At 34.0% G+C, this 19,362-nt stretch overlaps 1 pseudogene; it reads right to left on the bottom strand.

Annotated features, from left to right (window-relative positions):
• LOC139901370 (probable pre-mRNA-splicing factor ATP-dependent RNA helicase DEAH5) overlaps positions 1-19,362 on the bottom strand; it is a 77,746-nt pseudogene that overhangs the window by 57,107 nt on the left and 1,277 nt on the right.

The following is a 19,362-nucleotide window of genomic DNA, read 5'->3' as shown; positions in this document are numbered from 1 at the left end:
AGTCGATGAGATTTGTATTAGAGGTAGACATCTAACACACAATATCAAATACGTTAAGAGATTAATATATCACATAATATTTACATGTTAATAATATATAGTTTCCAACAAAAAAAAAATGTTAAGCAATCATTTTTAAAGAAAACTGAAATGTCCCGTTCTTATTGATTAGAAACGTTCCATATTAATTGATTTCGTTGCGAGGTTTTGACCTCTATATGAGACGTTTTTCAAAGACTGCATTCATTTTTAAAACAAACCATAACCTTTATTTCATAAATAAAGGTTTAAAAAGCTTTACGTAGATTATCAAACAATGATAATCTAAAATATCCTGTTTACACACGACCATTACATAATGGTTTACAATACAAATATGTTATATCGAAATCAGTTTCTTGAATGCAGTTTTTACACAATATCATACAAACATGGACTCCAAATCTTGTCCTTATTTTAGTATGCAACAGCGGAAGCTCTTAGTATTCACCTGAGAATAAACATGCTTTAAACGTCAACAAAAATGTTGGTGAGTTATAGGTTTAACCTATATATATCAAATCGTAACAATAGACCACAAGATTTCATATTTCAATACACATCCCATACATAGAGATAAAAATCATTCATATGGTGAACACCTGGTAACCGACATTAACAAGATGCATATATAAGAATATCCCCATCATTCCGGGATACCCTTCGGATATGATATAAATTTCGAAGTACTAAAGCATCCGGTACTTTGGATGGGGTTTGTTAGGCCCAATAGATCTATCTTTAGGTTTCGCGTCAATTAGGGTGTCTGTTCCCTAATTCTTAGATTACCAGACTTAATAAAAAGGGGCATATTCGATTTCGATAATTCAACTATAGAATGTAGTTTCACGTACTTGTGTCTATTTTGTAAATCATTTATAAAACCTGCATGTATTCTCATCCCAAAAATATTAGATTTTAAAAGTGGGACTATAACTCACTTTCACAGATTTTTACTTCGTCGGGAAGTAAGACTTGGCCACTGGTTGATTCACGAACCTATAACAATATATACATATATATATCAAAGTATGTTCAAAATATATTTACAACACTTTTAATATATTTTGATGTTTTAAGTTTATTAAGTCAGCTGTCCTCGTTAGTAACCTACAACTAGTTGTCCACAGTTAGATGTACATAAATAAATTGATAAATATTATCTTGAATCAATCCACGACCCAGTGTATACGTATCTCAGTATTGATCACAACTCAAACTATATATATTTTGGAATCAACCTCAACCCTGTATAGCTAACTCCAACATTCACATATAGAGTGTCTATGGTTGTTCCGAAATATATATAGATGTGTCGACATGATAGGTCGAAACATTGTATACGTGTCTATGGTATCTCAAGATTACATAATATACAATACAAGTTGATTAAGTTATGGTTGGAATAGATTTGTTACCAATTTTCACGTAGCTAAAATGAGAAAAATTATCCAATCTTGTTTTACCCATAACTTCTTCATTTTAAATCCGTTTTGAGTGAATCAAATTAGTATGGTTTCATATTGAACTCTATTTTATGAATCTAAACAGAAAAAGTATAGGTTTATAGTCGGAAAAATAAGTTACAAGTCGTTTTTGTAAAGGTAGTCATTTCAGTCGAAAGAACGACGTCTAGATGACCATTTTAGAAAACATACTTCCACTTTGAGTTTAACCATAATTTTTGGATATAGTTTCATGTTCATAATAAAAATCATTTTCTCAGAATAACAACTTTTAAATCAAAGTTTATCATAGTTTTTAATTAACTAACCCAAAACAGCCCGCGGTGTTACTACGACGGCGTAAATCCGGTTTTACGGTGTTTTTCGTGTTTCCAGGTTTTAAATCATTAAGTTAGCATATCATATAGATATAGAACATGTGTTTAGTTGATTTTAAAAGTCAAGTTAGAAGGATTAACTTTTGTTTGCGAACAAGTTTAGAATTAACTAAACTATGTTCTAGTGATTACAAGTTTAAACCTTCGAATAAGATAGATTTATATGTATGAATCGAATGATGTTATGAACATCATTACTACCTTAAGTTCCTTGGATAAACCTACTGGAAAAGAGAAAAATGGATCTAGCTTCAACAGATCCTTGGATGGCTCGAAGTTCTTGAAGCAGAATCATGACACGAAAACAAGTTCAAGTAAGATCATCACTTGAAATAAGATTGTTATAGTTATAGAAATTGAACCAAAGTTTGAATATGATTATTACCTTGTATTAGAATGATAACCTACTGTAAGAAATAAAGATTTCTTGAGGTTGGATGATCACCTTACAAGATTGGAAGTGAGCTAGCAAACTTGAAAGTATTCTTGATTTTATGTAACTAGAACTTGTAGAATATATGAAGAACACTTAGAACTTGAAGATAGAACTTGAGAGAGATTAATTAGATGAAGAAAATTGAAGAATAAAAGTGTTTGTAGGTGTTTTTGGTCGTTGGTGTATGGATTAGATATAAAGGATATGTAATTTTGTTTTCATGTAAATAAGTCATGAATGATTACTCATATTTTTGTAATTTTATGAGATATTTCATGCTAGTTGCCAAATGATGGTTCCCACATGTGTTAGGTGACTCACATGGGCTGCTAAGAGCTGATCATTGGAGTGTATATACCAATAGTACATACATCTAAAAGCTGTGTATTGTACGAGTACGAATACGGGTGCATACGAGTAGAATTGTTGATGAAATTAAATGAGGATGTAATTGTAAGTATTTTTGTTAAGTAGAAGTATTTTGATAAGTGTCTTGAAGTCTTTCAAAAGTGTATGAATACATATTAAAACACTACATGTATATACATTTTAACTGAGTCGTTAAGTCATCATTAGTCGTTACATGTAAGTGTTGTTTTGAAACCTTTAGGTTAACGATCTTGTTAAATGTTGTTAACCCAATGTTTATAATATCAAATGAGATTTTAAATTATTATATTATCATGATATTATGATATATTAATATATCTTAATATGATATATATTCATTTAAATGTCGTTACAACGATAATCGTTACATATATGTCTCGTTTCGAAATCCTTAAGTTAGTAGTCTTGTTTATATGTATGTAACTCATTGTTAATATACTTATGGAGATAATTAATTATCATAATCTCATGTTAACCATATGTATATCCATATATATATCGTCATGTCGTTTTTACAAGTTTTAACGTTCGTGAATCGCCGGTCAACTTGGGTGGTCAATTGTCTATATGAAACATATTTCAATTAATCAAGTCTTAACAAGTTTAATTGCTTAACATGTTGGAAACATTTAATCATGTAAATATCAATCTCAATTAATATATATAAACATGGAAAAGTTCGGGTCACTACAGTACCTACCCGTTAAATAAATTTCGTCCCGAAATTTTAAGCTGTTGAAGGTGTTGACGAATCTTCTGGAAATAGATGCGGGTATTTCTTCTTTATCTGATCTTCACGCTCCCAGGTGAACTCGGGTCCTCTACGAGCATTCCATCGAACCTTAACAATTGGTATCTTGTTTTGCTTAAGTCTTTTAACCTCACGATCCATTATTTCGACGGGTTCTTCGATGAATTGGAGTTTTTCGTTGATTTGGATTTCATCTAACGGAATAGTGAGATCTTCTTTAGCAAAACATTTCTTCAAATTCGAGACGTGGAAAGTGTTATGTACAGCCGCGAGTTGTTGAGGTAACTCAAGTCGGTAAGCTACTGGTCCGACATGATCAATAATCTTGAATGGTCCAATATACCTTGGATTTAATTTCCCTCGTTTACCAAATCGAACAACGCCTTTCCAAGGTGCAACTTTAAGCATAACCATCTCTCCAATTTCAAATTCTATATCTTTTCTTTTAATATCAGCGTAGCTCTTTTGTCGACTTTGGGCGGTTTTCAACCGTTGTTGAATTTGGATGATCTTCTCGGTAGTTTCTTGTATAATCTCCGGACCCGTAATCTGTCTATCCCCCACTTCACTCCAACAAATCATAGACCTGCACTTTCTACCATAAAGTGCTTCAAACGGCGCCATCTCAATGCTTGAATGGTAGCTGTTGTTGTAGGAAAATTCTGCTAACGGTAGATGTCGATCCCAACTGTTTCCGAAATCAATAACACATGCTCGTAGCATGTCTTCAAGCGTTTGTATCGCCCTTTCGCTCTGCCCATCAGTTTGTGGATGATAGGCAGTACTCATGTCTAGACGAGTTCCTAATGCTTGCTGTAATGTCTGCCAGAATCTTGAAATAAATCTGCCATCCCTATCAGAGATAATAGAGATTGGTATTCCATGTCTGGACACGACTTCCTTCAAATACAGTCGTGCTAACTTCTCCATCTTGTCATCTTCTCTTATTGGCAGGAAGTGTGCTGATTTGGTGAGACGATCAACTATTACCCAAATAGTATCAAAACCACTTGCAGTCCTTGGCAATTTAGTGATGAAATCCATGGTAATGTTTTCCCATTTCCATTCTGGGATTTCGGGTTGTTGAAGTAGACCTGATGGTTTCTGATGCTCAGCTTTAACCTTAGAACACGTCAAACATTCTCCTACGTATTTAGCAACATCGGCTTTCATACCCGGCCACCAAAAATGTTTCTTGAGATCCTTGTACATCTTCCCCGTTCCAGGATGTATTGAGTATCTGGTTTTATGAGCTTCTCTAAGTACCATTTCTCTCATATCTCCAAATTTTGGTACCCAAATCCTTTCAGCCCTATACCGGGTTCCGTCTTCCCGAATATTAAGATGCTTCTCTGATCCTTTGGGTATTTCATCCTTTAAGTTTCCCTCTTTTAAAACTCCTTGTTGCGCCTCCTTTATTTGAGTAGTAAGGTTATTATGAATCATTATATTCATAGATTTTACTCGAATGGGTTCTCTGTTCTTCCTGCTCAAGGCATCGGCTACCACATTTGCCTTCCCCGGGTGGTAACGAATCTCAAAGTCGTAATCATTCAATAATTCAATCCACCTACGCTGCCTCATATTCAGTTGTTTCTGATTAAATATGTGTTGAAGACTTTTGTGGTCGGTATATATAATACTTTTGACCCCATATAAGTAGTGCCTCAAAGTCTTTAATGCAAAAACAACCGCGCCTAATTCCAAATCATGCGTCGTATAATTTTGTTCGTGAATCTTCAATTGTCTAGACGCATAAGCAATCACCTTTGTTCGTTGCATTAATACACAACCGAGACCTTCCTTTGATGCGTCACAATAAATCACAAAATCATCATTCCCTTCAGGCAATGACAATATAGGTGCCGTAGTTAGCTTTTTCTTCAATAACTGAAACGCTTTCTCTTGTTCATCATTCCATTCAAATTTCTTCCCTTTATGCGTTAATGCAGTCAAGGGTTTTGCTATTCTGGAAAAGTCTTGGATGAACCTTCTGTAGTAACCAGCTAGTCCTAAAAACTGGCGTATGTGTTTCGGAGTTTTCGGGGTTTCCCACTTTTCAACAGTTTCTATCTTTGCCGGATCCACCTTAATACCTTCTTTGTTCACTATGTGACCGAGGAATTGAACTTCTTCCAACCAAAATGCACACTTTGAAAACTTAGCGTACAATTCTTCCTTCCTCAATACTTCTAACACCTTTCTCAAATGTTCACCGTGTTCTTGGTCATTCTTTGAGTAAATAAGTATGTCATCAATGAAAACAATGACAAACTTGTCAAGGTATGGTCCACACACTCGGTTCATAAGGTCCATGAACACAGCTGGTGCATTAGTTAAACCAAACGGCATGACCATAAACTCGTAATGACCGTAACGTGTTCTGAAAGCAGTCTTTGGAATATCATCTTCTTTCACCCGCATTTGATGATACCCGAAACGTAAGTCAATCTTTGAATAAACAGACGAGCCTTGTAGTTGATCAAATAAGTCGTCGATTCTCGGTAGTGGGTAGCGGTTCTTGATGGTAAGTTTGTTCAACTCTCGGTAGTCGATACACAACCTGAATGTACCATCTTTCTTCTTGACAAACAAAACAGGAGCTCCCCACGGTGATGTGCTTGGTCGAATGAAACCATGCTCTAAAAGTTCTTGTAATTGGCTTTGTAGTTCTTTCATCTCGCTCGGTGCGAGTCTGTAAGGAGCACGAGCTATTGGTGCAGCTCCTGGTACAAGATCTATTTGAAATTCAACGGATCGATGTGGGGGTAATCCCGGTAATTCTTTCGGAAATACATCGGGAAATTCTTTTGCAATGGGAACATCATTGATGCTCTTTTCTTCAGTTTGTACTTTCTCGACGTGTGCTAGAACAGCATAGCAACCTTTTCTTATTAGTTTTTGTGCCTTCAAATTACTAATAAGATGTAGCTTCGTGTTGCCCTTTTCTCCGTACACCATTAAGGGTTTTCCTTTTTCTCGTATAATGCGAATTGCATTTTTGTAACAAACGATCTCTGCTTTCACTTCTTTCAACCAGTCCATACCGATTATCACATCAAAACTCCCTAACTCTACTGGTATCAAATCAATCTTAAATGTTTCGCTAACCAGTTTAATTTCTCGATTCCGACATATATTATCTGCTGAAATTAATTTACCATTTGCTAATTCGAGTAAAAATTTACTATCCAAAGGCGTCAATGGACAACTTAATTTAGCACAAAAATCTCTACTCATATAGCTTCTATCCGCACCCGAATCAAATAAAACGTAAGCAGATTTATTGTCAATAAGAAACGTACCCGTAACAAGCTCCGGGTCTTCTTGTGCCTCTGCTGCATTAATATTGAAAACTCTTCCGCGGCCTTGTCCATTCGTGTTCTCCTGGTTCGGGCAATTTCTAATAATGTGGCCCGGTTTTCCACATTTATAACAAACTACATTGGCATAACTTGCTCTGACACTACTTGCTCCGCCATTACTCGTTCCGACACCATTTGTTCCTTTCGTTCTATTAACCCCTGGTCCGTAGACCTCACACTTCGCCGCGCTATGACCATTTCTTTTACACTTGTTGCAAAATTTGGTGCAGAACCCCGAGTGATTCTTTTCACAACTTTGGCATAGCTGCTTCTGATTGTTGTTGTTGTTGCGGTTATTATTGTTGTTGGGATGATTGTTGTAGTTGCTGTTGTTGTTGTTGTTGTTGTTGGGCCGTTTGTTGTAGCTGCGATTGATGTTGCGATTGTTGGGATAATTGTTGCGATTATTGTTGTAATTGCTGTTGTTGTTGTATTGGTGATTCTTATCACCGTTTTCCTCCCACTTTCTTTTGACTTGCTTCACATTGGCCTCTTCAGCAGTCTGTTCTTTAATTCTTTCTTCAATCTGGTTCACTAGTTTGTGAGCCATTCTACATGCCTGTTGTATGGAGGCGGGCTCGTGTGAACTTATATCTTCTTGGATTCTTTCCGGTAATCCTTTCACAAACGCGTCGATCTTCTCTTCCTCATCTTCGAATGCTCCCGGACACAATAGGCACAATTCTGTGAATTGTCTTTCGTACGTGGTAATATCAAATCCTTGGGTTCGTAACCCTCTAAGTTCTGTCTTGAGCTTATTGACCTCGGTTCTGGGACGGTACTTCTCGTTCATCAAGTGCTTGAATGCTGACCACGGTAGTGCGTACGCATCGTCTTGTCCCACTTGCTCTAGATAGGTATTCCACCATGTTAACGCAGAACCTGTGAAGGTATGCGTAGCGTACTTCACTTTGTCCTCTTCAGTACACTTACTTATGGCAAACACCGATTCGACCTTCTCGGTCCATCGTTTCAATCCAATCGGTCCTTCGGTTCCATCAAATTCCAAAGGTTTGCAGGCAGTGAATTCTTTGTAGGTGCATCCTACACGATTTCCTGTACTGCTAGATCCAAGATTATTGTTGGTATATAGCGCAGCCTGTACTGCGGCTATGTTTGAAGCTAGAAAAGTACGGAATTCCTCTTCATTCATATTCACGGTGTGTCGAGTAGTCGGTGCCATTTCCTTCAAAATAGTCAAATGGAACAAGTTAATCATACAGAATATTAAGAGTAGTTAATAGTATTTCGTAGCATAATATAAACTCATCTATAAAAGCTTTTTCTTCATATTAGCGTTTTATAAGTTTAAATTCGGGTAGTACCTACCCGTTAAGTTCATACTTAGTAGCTAATATACAATTCAACTACTACAATTCTATATGAAAAACTGATTATAATAATATTTCGCGTTCAAACTTTTATACAATATTTTACAAACTTACAATACCGCTTATTTTACATAAAGCCTGAAATATAGCACACAATAACTTTGATACAAGATAGTTGTGAAGATAATTCTAGCTAGTACACAAGTCGTTCAGCAAAGGCAATAAAGACACGTAATTCATACGTCCAGAAACAAGTCATGCATTCTGGTTTTACTAGGATTACTTCCCATCCTTGGTCTTGTGGAACATAACCGTTATGGCCGTTGATAAGACAGCGTGTTGTAACGTCGTCAAAGGGACGAGGGTTACGTAATGTCCAACAGTCCCGTAACAATCTAAAAACCTCATTTCTTACCCCAATTACCGACTCCGTCACTTGTGGAAACGTTTTGTTTAATAGTTGTAGCCCGATGTTCTTGTTCTCACTTTGGTGAGAAGCGAACATTACTAATCCGTAAGCATAACATGCTTCTTTATGTTGCATGTTAGCCACTTTTTCTAAATCACGAAGTCCAATATTCGGATATATTGAGTCAAAATAATTTCTTAACCCGTTGCGTAAAATAGCATTTGGGTTCCCCGCAATATATGTGTCAAAGTAAACACATCGTAACTTATGGGTTTCCCAATGTGATATCCCCCATCTTTCAAACGAAAGTCTCTTATAAACCAAGACATTCTTGGAACGTTCTTCGAATGTCTTACAAACTGATCTCGCCTTAAATAGTTGTGCCGAGGAATTCTGACCGACTCTAGACAAGATTTCATCAATCATGTCTCCGGGTAGGTCTCTTAAAATATTGGGTTGTCTATCCATTTTGTGTTTTTAAACTGTAAAATAGACAAGAGTTAGATTCATAAAAAAATACTTATTAATACAAGCAATTTTTACATATATCATAAAGCATAAGCACACTATATTACATATATTACACCACACGAATACAACTATCTTATTCTGACTCGCTCGTTTCTTCTTCTTCGGTTTTGGTTCGTTTTGCCAGGTTTCTAGGGATATATGATGTTCCCCTAATACGAGCCGTAATTTTCCACATTGGTTTAGAAAAACCTGGTGGTTTAGAGGTTCCCGGGTCATTGTTACAACTTAAGGACTTCGGGGGTTGACGATACATATAAAGTTCATCGGGGTTGGAATTAGATTTCTCTATTTTTATGCCCTTTCCCTTATTATTTTCTTTTGCCTTTTTAAATTCAGTTGGGGTAATTTCTATAACATCATCGGAATTCTCGTCGGAATCCGATTCATCGGAGAATTGGTAATCCTCCCAATATTTTGCTTCCTTGGCGGAAACACCATTGACCATAATTAACCTTGGTCGGTTGGTTGAGGATTTTCTTTTACTTAACCGTTTTATTATTTCCCCCACCGGTTCTATTTCTTCATCCGGTTCCGATTCTTCTTCCGGTTCCGATTCTTCTTCCGGTTCCGACTCTTCTTCCGGTTCCTCTTCGGGAACTTGTGAATCAGTCCACGAATCATTCCAATTTACATTTGACTCTTCATTATTATTAGGTGAGTCAATGGAACTTGTTCTAGAGGTAGACATCTATCACATAATATCAAACGCGTTAAGAGATTAATATATCACATAATATTCACATGTTAAAAATATATAGTTTCCAACAAAATTTGTTAAGCAATCATTTTTCAACTAAACACGGTCGAAGTCCAGACTCACTAATGCATCCTAACAAACTCGATAAGACACACTAATGCAAAATTCTGGGTCTCTAAGACCAACGCTCGGATACCAACTGAAATGTCCCGTTCTTATTGATTAGAAACGTTCCATATTAATTGATTTCGTTGCGAGGTTTTGACCTCTATATGAGACGTTTTTCAAAGACTGCATTCATTTTTAAAACAAACCATAACCTTTATTTCATAAATAAAGGTTTAAAAAGCTTTACGTAGATTATCAAACAATGATAATCTAAAATATCCTGTTTACACACGACCATTACATAATGGTTTACAATACAAATATGTTACATCGAAATCAGTTTCTTGAATGCAGTTTTTACACAATATCATACAAACATGGACTCCAAATCTTGTCCTTATTTTAGTATGCAACAGCGGAAGCTCTTAGTATTCACCTGAGAATAAACATGCTTTAAACGTCAACAAAAATGTTGGTGAGTTATAGGTTTAACCTATATATATCAAATCGTAACAATAGACCACAAGATTTCATATTTCAATACACATCCCATACATAGAGATAAAAATCATTCATATGGTGAACACCTGGTAACCGACATTAACAAGATGCATATATAAGAATATCCCCATCATTCCGGGACACCCTTCGGATATGATATAAATTTCGAAGTACTAAAGCATCCGGTACTTTGGATGGGGTTTGTTAGGCCCAATAGATCTATCTTTAGGTTTCGCGTCAATTAGGGTGTCTGTTCCCTAATTCTTAGATTACCAGACTTAATAAAAAGGGGCATATTCGATTTCGATAATTCAACCATAGAATGTAGTTTCACGTACTTGTGTCTATTTTGTAAATCATTTATAAAACCTGCATGTATTCTCATCCCAAAAATATTAGATTTTAAAAGTGGGACTATAACTCACTTTCACAGATTTTTACTTCGTCGGGAAGTAAGACTTGGCCACTAGTTGATTCACGAACCTATAACAATATATACATATATATATCAAAGTATGTTCAAAATATATTTACAACACTTTTAATATATTTTGATGTTTTAAGTTTATTAAGTCAGCTGTCCTCGTTAGTAACCTACAACTAGTTGTCCACAGTTAGATGTACAGAAATAAATTGATAAATATTATCTTGAATCAATCCACAACCCAGTGTATACGTATCTCAGTATTGATCACAACTCAAACTATATATATTTTGGAATCAACCTCAACCCTGTATAGCTAACTCCAACATTCACATATAGAGTGTCTATGGTTGTTCCGAAATATATATAGATGTGTCGACATGATAGGTCGAAACATTGTATACGTGTCTATGGTATCTCAAGATTACATAATATACAATACAAGTTGATTAAGTTATGGTTGGAATAGATTTGTTACCAATTTTCACGTAGCTAAAATGAGAAAAATTATCCAATCTTGTTTTACCCATAACTTCTTCATTTTAAATCCGTTTTGAGTGAATCAAATTGCTATGGTTTCATATTGAACTCTATTTTATGAATCTAAACAGAAAAAGTATAGGTTTATAGTCGGAAAAATAAGTTACAAGTCGTTTTTGTAAAGGTAGTCATTTCAGTCGAAAGAACGACGTCTAGATGACCATTTTAGAAAACATACTTCCACTTTGAGTTTAACCATAATTTTTGGATATAGTTTCATGTTCATAATAAAAATCATTTTCTCAGAATAACAACTTTTAAATCAAAGTTTATCATAGTTTTTAATTAACTAACCCAAAACAGCCCGCGGTGTTACTACGACGGCGTAAATCCGGTTTTACGGTGTTTTTCGTGTTTCCAGGTTTTAAATCATTAAGTTAGCATATCATATAGATATAGAACATGTGTTTAGTTGATTTTAAAAGTCAAGTTAGAAGGATTAACTTTTGTTTGCGAACAAGTTTAGAATTAACTAAACTATGTTCTAGTGATTACAAGTTTAAACCTTCGAATAAGATAGATTTATATGTATGAATCGAATGATGTTATGAACATCATTACTACCTTAAGTTCCTTGGATAAACCTACTGGAAAAGAGAAAAATGGATCTAGCTTCAACAGATCCTTGGATGGCTCGAAGTTCTTGAAGCAGAATCATGACACGAAAACAAGTTCAAGTAAGATCATCACTTGAAATAAGATTGTTATAGTTATAGAAATTGAACCAAAGTTTGAATATGATTATTACCTTGTATTAGAATGATAACCTACTGTAAGAAATAAAGATTTCTTGAGGTTGGATGATCACCTTACAAGATTGGAAGTGAGCTAGCAAACTTGAAAGTATTCTTGATTTTATGTAACTAGAACTTGTAGAATATATGAAGAACACTTAGAACTTGAAGATAGAACTTGAGAGAGATTAATTAGATGAAGAAAATTGAAGAATGAAAGTGTTTGTAGGTGTTTTTGGTCGTTGGTGTATGGATTAGATATAAAGGATATGTAATTTTGTTTTCATGTAAATAAGTCATGAATGATTACTCATATTTTTGTAATTTTATGAGATATTTCATTCTAGTTGCCAAATGATGGTTCCCACATGTGTTAGGTGACTCACATGGGCTGCTAAGAGCTGATCATTGGAGTGTATATACCAATAGTATATACATCTAAAAGCTGTGTATTGTACGAGTACGAATACGGGTGCATACGAGTAGAATTGTTGATGAAATTGAACGAGGATGTAATTGTAAGCATTTTTGTTAAGTAGAAGTATTTTGATAAGTGTCTTGAAGTCTTTCAAAAGTGTATGAATACATATTAAAACACTACATGTATATACATTTTAACTGAGTCGTTAAGTCATCGTTAGTCGTTACATGTAAGTGTTGTTTTGAAACCTTTAGGTTAACGATCTTGTTAAATGTTGTTAACCCAATGTTTATAATATCAAATGAGATTTTAAATTATTATATTATCATGATATTATGATATATTAATATATCTTAATATGATATATATTCATTTAAATGTCGTTACAACGATAATCGTTACATATATGTCTCGTTTCGAAATCCTTAAGTTAGTAGTCTTGTTTATATGTATGTAACTCATTGTTAATATACTTATGGAGATAATTACTTATCATAATCTCATGTTAACCATATGTATATCCATATATATATCGTCATGTCGTTTTTACAAGTTTTAACGTTTGTGAATCGCCGGTCAACTTGGGTGGTCAATTGTCTATATGAAACATATTTCAATTAATCAAGTATTAACAAGTTTAATTGCTTAACATGTTGGAAACATTTAATCATGTAAATATCAATCTCAATTAATATATATAAACATGGAAAAGTTCGGGTCACTACAAAAACCCGGTCGAAGTCCAGACTCACTAATGCATCCTAACAAATTCGGTTAGACACACTAATATAAATTTCTGGTTCTCTAAGACCAACGCTCGGATACGAACTGAAATGTCCCGTTCATATTGATTATAAACGTTACATATTAATTGATTTCGTCGCGAGGTTTTGACCTCTATATGAGACGTTTTTTAAAGACTGCATTCATTTTTAAAATAACCATAACCTTTATTTTTATCGATAAAGGTTTAAAAAGCATTACGTAGATTATCAAGAAATGATAATCTAAAATATACCATTTACACACGACCATTACATAATGGTTTACAATAAAAATATGTTACATCGAACTAAGATCTTGAATGCAGTTTTTACACAATATCATACAATCATGGACTCCAAATCTTATCCTTAATTTAATATGCAACAGCGGAAGCTCTTAATAATCACCTGAGAATAAACATGCTTAAAATGTCAACAAAAATGTTGGTGAGTTATAGGTTTAACCTATATATTATCAAATCATAATAATAGACCACAAGATTTCATTTTTTCCATAAATATACATCTCATATCAGGCATTTCGCAAACTGCATAGAGATAAAAATTCATTCATATGTTGAACACCTGGTAACCGACCTTAACAGGATGCATATAGAATATCCCCATCATTCCGGGACTCTCATCGGATATGATAATTCGAAGTACTAAAGCATCCGTACTCGGATGAGGCTTGTTGGGCCAAATAGATCTATCTTTAGGATTCGCATCAATTAGGGGCCATTTCCCTAATTCTTAGGCTACCAAGCTAAAAAGGGGCATATTCGGTTCGATAATCCAACATAGAAAGTAGTTTTGATTACTTGTGTCTATTTTGTAAAACATTTATAAACTGCATGTATTCTCATCCCAAAATAATAGATTTTAAAAGTGGGACTATAACTCACTTTCACAGATTTTTACTTCGTCGGGAAGTAAGACTGGGCCACTGGTCGATTCACGAACCTATAACAAATATGTACATATATATCAATTTATGATCAAAATATATACACAACATTTTTTATTACGTTTTTATGATTTAAGTTTGTTAAGTTAGCAGTCCTCGTTAGTAACCTACAACTAATTGTCCACAGTTAGATGTACAGAAATAAATCAATATATATATATATATATCTTGAATCAATCCACGACCCAGTGTATACACGTCTCAGGCTAGATCACAACTCAAAGTATATATATTTTTGGAATCAACCTCAACCCTGTATAGCTAACTCAAACATTACTGCATATAGAGTGTCTATGGTTTTTCCAAATAATATATATATATATATATATATATGGGTCGATATGATATGTCAAAACATTGTATACGTGTCTATGGTATCCCAAGATTACATAATATGTATAATACAATATAAATTAGTTAGGATATGTTTAGTCTAGATTTGTTACAAAATTTTCGTAGCTAAAACTAGCAAGTTTATCCAATTTTGTTTTACCCGTCATTTTCTTTGTTTCAAATCCGTTTTGAGTGACTCAAGTTGCTATGGTTTCATAATTAACTGAAATTTATGAAACTAAATAGAAAAAGTATAAGTTTATAGTCGAAAATATAGGTTACAAGTCATTTTTTAAAGAGGTAGTCATTTTCGTCGAAAAAACGACATCTTGATGACCATTTTGAAAAACATACTTCCACTTTGAGTTTAACCATGATTTTTTGGATATAGTTTCATGTTCATAAGAAAAATAATTTTCCCAGAAGAACAACTTTTAAATCAAAGTTTATCATAGTTTTTAATTAACTAACCCAAAACAGCCCCCGATTTCACTACGACGGCGTATGCCCGGTTTTACGGTGTTCTTCGTGTTTCCAGGTTTTAAATCATTAAGTTAGCATATCATATAGATATAGAACATGTGTTTAGTTGATTTTAAAAGTCAAGTTAGAAGGATTAACTTTGTTTGCGAACAAATTTAGAATTAACTAAACTATGTTCTAGTAATTACATGTTCAAATCTTCGAATAAGATAGTTTTATATATATGAATCGAATGATGTTATGAACATCATTACTACCTCAAGTTTAGTAGGTAAACCTACTGGAAGTGACAAAAATTGATCTAGCTTCAAAGGATTCTTGGATGGCTTGAAAGTTCTTGAAGTAGAATCATGACACGAAAACAAGTTCAAGTAAGATTTCCACTCGAAATAAGATAGTTATAGTTATAGAAATTGAATAAAAGTTTGAATATGAGTATTAACTTGTATTAGAAAGATATCTTAATGTAAATAAGAAAGATTTCTTGAGCTTAGATGATTACTTGGATTGGATTAGAAAGCTTGGAAGTAATCTTGCAAACTTGATAGTATTCTTGATTTTATGAAACTAAAACTTATAGAATTTATGAAGAACACTTAGAACTTGAAGATAGAACTTGAGAGAGATTAATTAGATGAAGAAAATTTAAGAATGAAAGTGTTTGTAGGTGTTTTTGGTTGTTGGTATATGGATTAGATATAAAGGATGTGTAAGTTTATTTTCATGTAAATAATTCATGAATGATTTATAATATTTTTTGTAATTTTGTGAGATATTTCATGCTAGTTGCCAAATGATGGTTTCCACATGTTTAATGACTCACATGGGCTGCTAAGGAGCTGATGATTGAGTGTATATACCAATAGTATATACATCTTAGAAGCTGTGTATTGTACGAGTACGAATACGGGTGCATATGAGTAGAATTGTTGATGAAAATGAATGAGGATGTAATTGTAAGCATTTTTGTTAAGTAAATGTACTTTGATATATGTCATGAAGTCTTCCAAAAGTGTACTAATACATATTAATACACTACATGTATATACATTTTAACTGAGTCGTTAAGTCACCGTTAGTCGTTACATGTAAGTGTTGTTTTGAAACCTTTAAGTTAACGATCTTGTTAAATGTAATTAATCCATTGTTATAATACTTAAATAAGATGTTAAATTGTTATGTTATCATAATAACATGGTGTATAAATATATCTTAACATCATATATATATATATATATATATATATATATATATATATATATATATATATATATATATATATACTATTACAACGATAATCGTTACATATATGTCTCGTTTCGAAATCCTTAAGTTAGTAGTCTTGTTTTTACATATGTAGTTCATTGTTAACACACTTAATGATTTACTTAATTATCATTTTATCATGTTAAATATAATGTAACAATATCTTAATATGATACATATGTATTTAGTAAGACGTTGTTATAACGATAATCGTTATATATATATCATTTTCGAGTTTCTTAAATCAACAATCTCATTTGTTTGTATATAACTCATTGTTAACATATTTATGTAGATACTTACTTATCATAATCTCATGTTAACCATATTTATATCCATTTATATAACATCATGTAGTTTTTACAAGTTTTTAACGTTCGTGAATCGCTGGTCAACTTGGGTGGTCAATTGTCTATATGAAACTCATTTCAAATAATCAAGTCTTAACAAGTTTGATTGCTTATCATGTTGGAAACATTTAATCATGTAAAGATCAATCTCATTTAATATATATAAACATGGAAAAGTTCGGGTCACTACAGTACTGCTCCTGGACCTTTGCAGAAAATTGTTCCCACGTGACCTGATTGAGTTGCTCTTCGAACAACGGAGCAGTAATTGTATCCCACCAAACCATAGCTCGATTCTTTAACAGTCGGCTGGCATAAGTTACCCGCAATTCTGGTTCACATTTACAGGCTTTCAGTGCCCGTTCAACTTCCCTTAGCCAATTCATTGTCACAATCGGATCGCGATGACCAGAATACTCAGAGGGCTTGCAGTCCATAAACTGCTTGAACGTACATTTTTTCTTCTCCTTCACCACTTACTGAAACATAGGAGTTTGAATTGGATTCGTTATCGCGTACTGATATTGAAGAGGGTACTGGTATTGTTGAGAAGATTGATATGGCATTTGAGGTATAACTTGAGGTTGAGACTGGAATGGTTGAGAAGCACTACCCGATGGGCCATATGTATATTGAGTACCAGTAAACCCTGGAGGTATCGGTGGATCATTAGCTTCAGACACCACAGCTGAATGCCTGATGTGGGCCTCCAATTCCTTTACCTTTTCTCGAGTTTCCTGTAATTGACTTTCTAGCTGATGAACATATTCATCTGGATCACTTTCGGGACTATGTTCCACTTATGGCGCTCTAAATATTCCGGGTCCGGGAGTCACAGGGGCATTGTTATTTCTGGTCTGGTCAGCCATACTTGTCTGCAAACACATCATCTCACAAAAGCTTAGTTGATAACCTGTTAGCACCTATCACTAAGCACAATCACCTAGGCACATATCTCTACATTCACTTATTCCCCACTCAGATGTTTGACACGACACATTCATAAGTTTGGGAGTAAGTCACGTACACAGTGCACATACTGCCAAACCTTGCTCTGATACCAACTTGTAACATCGTAATTTTTACATATACATTTTTTTTAAACACTCACAGCGGAAGACTTCAAAGTTTACACATCATATATTACTACATAGTAATATGATTACATGAAATCACAAGTGTTACGTTATTAATACAAACCAGTTGACCATATAGATTATTACAAAACATCAGAGTTATACACTGTGTCAAACATCTTCACTTGCCTTGCAAAACCCACCAAAAGCTGCTAATCTATATCTGCAGAGCAAAACACTATGGGGGAATTAGCATATCGCTAAGTGAATGACAATATCTAAGTGGACATCACTATAAGCATCAAACACAGCTTAAAGGCACTGGTCACTAATCACTTAAAGTCATAAATAAGAGGACCGGCAACCCATAGCTGATCAAGCTCGAATATACCGATAGTCCACACTACTGAGTCACTAGTATAGTCTTCCACACGTGACACACTCGTCATTCACACTATACCACCAATCAGTAACGCTTGGACCCAATACTACTACCCGACACCAAGGTAAATAGCATTGACCTCTTACGTCGGGAACACCATCGACGTGATGCCAAAATTCACCCTCGACGTTAGCACTGGGTGCGCACACAATCACATATAGTCACAAAACTGGTCACAGACTCATTACACAGTCTAATTGTAAGCAAGGCACGAATCACTATACTTGTCACTGTATAATCACATCCATAAAGATAATCTCACTCACCTGGAAGCACAAGCACTCAGTTATCTTATATCACTGAGTCTTCACCTTTTCGTCTATCACCTGAGAATCATCACAAAATATCTCAAGTTAGTATAGTGTTCAAGTGTTGAATCGCGCTTCACATTTAACAGAAAATATTCACAAAGCATATATACACATATTCCTTACTCAAAATCACTAAGATTTAATACTTATACTCAAGATTTAGGATCAAACTACCAAAATCCCCAATTTATACAAACATGAATCCTAAAATTTAAATCACCATTTATACAAATTTAACACAAATCAAGTATACCCGAATCATGTATATAATATATACGAACTATAACCAAATTCAGTTTAAGCATAAACACATCAAACCACAAGATTTGATCACAACCCAATAATTATCAAAACTACTAAAACCCCATTTAATTACACAAGAATCTAGCCGTATGTATCTCCACTTTCTTGTTTACTGTTAATCCAACAAATCAATTATAAAATATCAATCAAGTTTTTGAATCTAAATATCAAGATTCAAGTAGTTAATCAAGTTTCGTAAAAGTCACGAAACTCACTCAAATAACAAGATTAAATCTAATTGAAAAAGTATTATATATACCTTGGTTTTTCTGTCTGGATCACGAAAAAAATTCCCATCCAAAAAGCTTTAATTAATTTTAAGATCAAAGGTTAGATATTTGGTAGTAACAGTGTTTGTGTCGGTAGTTAACTTGGGTTATACAAGTGAAATAGAATATAGACATAAATATAATAGATACATACGGAATACTTAATAGGAGGGTAACCTTCTCAATTAAATATAGAGGTGTTTTATCCGTTATCTAAAGTACAACGTACCTCGTTAAGCAGTCCTAACAAGGTCCAAATCACTCAAACTTATATTTTC

This window comes from Rutidosis leptorrhynchoides, chromosome 3 (genome assembly GCF_046630445.1).
Source record: "Rutidosis leptorrhynchoides isolate AG116_Rl617_1_P2 chromosome 3, CSIRO_AGI_Rlap_v1, whole genome shotgun sequence".
In the NCBI taxonomy this organism is placed as follows: domain Eukaryota; kingdom Viridiplantae; phylum Streptophyta; class Magnoliopsida; order Asterales; family Asteraceae; genus Rutidosis; species Rutidosis leptorrhynchoides.
The sequence above is the reverse complement of the archived record's forward strand: the minus strand, read 5'-3'. Positions and strand labels throughout refer to the sequence as shown.